This window comes from Micropterus salmoides, unplaced genomic scaffold (genome assembly GCF_014851395.1).
Source record: "Micropterus salmoides isolate LMB-PRFRI ecotype aquatic unplaced genomic scaffold, ASM1485139v1 Ms_hic_scaffold_13, whole genome shotgun sequence".
NCBI classification, from domain to species: Eukaryota; Metazoa; Chordata; class Actinopteri; order Centrarchiformes; family Centrarchidae; genus Micropterus; species Micropterus salmoides.
Window position 1 is genome coordinate 23,635,474 of NW_024040374.1, and position 3,779 is coordinate 23,639,252.

The following is a 3,779-nucleotide window of genomic DNA, read 5'->3' on the forward strand; positions in this document are numbered from 1 at the left end:
TATTTAATGTTAAATTCGAGATGGAAAATTAATTAAGTAGCACAGGATAATATTTCTGGATCATATCACAGTAATATAACTACTCAAATAGAGTGGAGAGACCTGCTAAGTAACCTAACAAAGATTATTTAGTAAAATAGGGTAATAGGCAAGTTATAAGGAGAGAGTATTCATTTGTCCCCACAAAGGAATGTGGGCGGTGTCCTTCTCAGGCGTCTGGAGTTCCTCACGCCAAGCTAGAGTCCAAATTAATGGCTCTTTGGTGGGGTAGAGAGTCAAGACTGAAGAAGAAGTCTTTGATGTCTGAGGTAATCTGAAAGAGGAGCTTCGTTACCATGGTTACCCTGCCCTTTTGGTCTTGTGAGTGTTTAGAGGTTGTTTAGCTTATGGCTGTGGAGGTCCTCACAGCCTGGTTCAGGTTGAAGTTAGTCTCTATAATATTGTCATGCATGTCAGTCTGTTAACTTCACCGGAGGTGGTAGGTTTTATGACTGAAACTATCCAAGCAGCACTTGGGAGCAGATCAAACCTTTCACCCCCTCCTTTGGGGTACTTCAGCTGTCTGTTGAGGGTTGATATCTCAACCCCCCTCCTCTTTCTCTCAGGGAGAGAAAAAAGAATTTGGGATCTCCAAATTTATTTGATATAAAATTATCAAATCCACACTGGCTGATCCACTACAATGTGTTTTCTCAGAGAATAAATGTGTTAATACTGGACCTCTCCCTCAGCCCCACGCACCTTTTGCTCCTCCATTAGTGTGAGGGCTTCTTCTGGGACCCCTCGATCTCGTAGGAAATCTGTCACGGTGACTGACATTTCTTCCAGGTACAGGGACCTGGTGTTCTAGCGAATTATGGCCCTTTAAAATTGATATAACAGTCACAAGAGGTTCACATGATCTAATAGTTTATAGTTCAATGGTAACGACATATTTATGTCAATCATAAATAAATAGGCTTTACACTATTATTTATGTCATGCAGCTTTCTCTTACAGTTAAGAATAAGGTTGCATCGCTTCAAAAACTCACCTTTACACTCCAAGGATGTAGCCTAACCCATGTCTATGGTGTTGCGCACATGGCAGCTGGCATAGCAGACAGTCGCTCCAACATGATCTGATGGACTAAAGGAGTTTACCTTATTCTCGTCATGTTGACTTTATTCTCGACATGTTGACTTTATTCTCGAAATACAAAATAAATAAAAACTCTTCATCCTCCATCCATCCACCATTTATAAAAAGTTAATTAAGATAAAACGATAATTGCTCCGGGTGCCATTTCACAATGACACTCATTTTGTTTTATAAATCCAGCTTGAGCCAACATGACAGGGGGTTGTAACTGCTACAACTTCCTATGGTAGGCCTAATGCATATTTAATATTTTTTAAAAACAGTATTACATTTTAATTATTTTACTTTACTTGTGACTTGTAAAACGATTACTTAGTCCCACCTCTGGCTAGCTGCATGATTAACCAAGCTAGCTACAGATAGCTATTTATCAAGATCTTATGTCCATCAAAAAACTTTGTAAATCATCTCCATGCTGGATTTCCTGTTTATCTTTACGGCTGTGTTCAGTTCTGTTCTGTTTTTTATTTGTTTATTTAAATATTGATGTAGTCCAATAGTAACTAAAAGTAATCAGGTTACATTACTTTCATATTCTGATACTTGGATTACATTTTTTAACAAGTAATTATTAATTGTCCCAGAAAACCTCCCAACCCTGGCTGTTAGTGACTTAGGTTATTATGTAGCATGATAAAATAATTAAGACTATTAGGCTAAGGGTTCCCTTTATAAAGATGTGACTGTATAATATGGCCTATTCTACAACATCTGTAGCATATTATGCTAAAATGAATTCATTCTTATGTAGTAAGAAAAGAAACAATTTACAGACATCAAAGTTGTTTCTATGTTTATTTTCACCCACTTAATGCATTCAGGGCTCGAAGCAAGAAAAATTTCTGTGCCTGAAATGCGTTTGGGGATTACAACAAAGATGAAAGGTAAGGGGCAAGAGTGTAACTCTGTGTTGAAAAGTGATGGGGACATAGTGGCTTAGATTAGGGGACGATTAGCTATCGAGACATGAGGAGTTACGATACCGGGTTTGCAAGGACAAGACTAATTATTACAGTGTACTAATAATTGTACACTGTTACAAAAAAATATTCAATCTGGGGGTCTGGGGGTCCTGTCCCTGAAAAACTGAGAATTGAACACTTAATTTCCTGCATTCTGGTAAAACGTTTCTGCCACCTCCTATAATCAATGCTTGAAGCGGGAAAAGGGCTGGGCAATATGGCCAGAAATGTTATCACAATAAAAAATTTCATGTCATTGGATATCGATAATTATCACAATAAATGTCAGATCATTGTTTCTTGGCGGATTTTTGCTCCTGGGTAAAAGTTGGACAAAATAAATATCTAGAAAATAAATCTACATAGAAAAATAAGTGCTGATTTGTCTATGATTCAAATGAATTAAATTAAACATTTATTGAACATTTGTTATATTGTTATTGAGGAAAATCATATTGAGATAATTATTATTGCTTTATTGCCCAGCCCTGCTGGTACTCCACATTTACATTCTGCATTGTTTATCGGCTGGTATTAGGGCTCATGTTAGTGTATTCATTATAATTTCAGATAGCCTACCTTACCACTAGTATAATATTAGTTGCAGTTGGACAGCAGTTTTATTTGTGTGGGTTGTTTCCATTCATTAAATTCTTTTGAGAAAAATGATCTACATGGTGGTCAGTTTCTAATAAGTTAATGCTAAGTACTACTCGTCAATAATTATTCATGTAGAGCACCAAGTTCAACATTTCTAAAGTTTGCTGTAGCGCATCAAACTCTTTTTAATGTCGCCTACAGGCTGTGATTAGTCAGTTCACGAAAAAGCTACGTTGATGACCAACATGAAAGGCACCTGAGCTTCTTTCTCCTCTGTTTCTACCAAGAGATTAGGAGGCCAGCGAGAACGGGAACAGGTGAGCGTCACATAGTGCCCAGAGAACCTGATATGGAGAGGACACCGGTACCCAAGAAAAGTCCCACTACTCCAAAGAGTAAAATGTAGAAGTACTGATACCGGTGACCCATTTTAAGCACTGCTAATAATCAAAATTGACGCCACTTACCAGAAAAGCCGTAGCATATCGATGGATTACATTTTGACAAAACTGGCCTTGTTATGTTGGCAAAGGTCCAGACGATCAAATCCAGTGAAATATTCAGTCCAAAATGCATTTTTATATCAATAAATACACACGGACTGCTGTTACGTCATTTAACTACAGTTATAGCTCTATGCTATATTGAGATCATGAAACGGTTATCTTCTTAATACTTCCATTATATACACCTGCATAAAATTCCATCTACTATGCAAGTTAAAAACTTTAAATGTGTTTAAAAGCCTTTACATTTTTATTTACCTTTCTTTGTCAACTACATTTTGATTTGTATACTGATTATGGTCAAATTATTTGTATTAAAATGATTTAAAAGCCTCCATGCGTCCATAACCTGTAGTACATGTGTATACAGCACCTAACAGCTGTAAATGTTCAAGCTCCAGTGTTGTTTTTCACTTCAGTGATGCCCCAAGAGTCCACTATTGTTATATAACATTTCCTTAGTGGGGCCTTTGTTCCCAGCCTCCTCCCCTCCTCGCCTCCTCACCTAGATACCGAAAGACGCACCACCGTCCTGTCTACAGGAGCAAACTGTGATTTGCAGAGAGCTTTT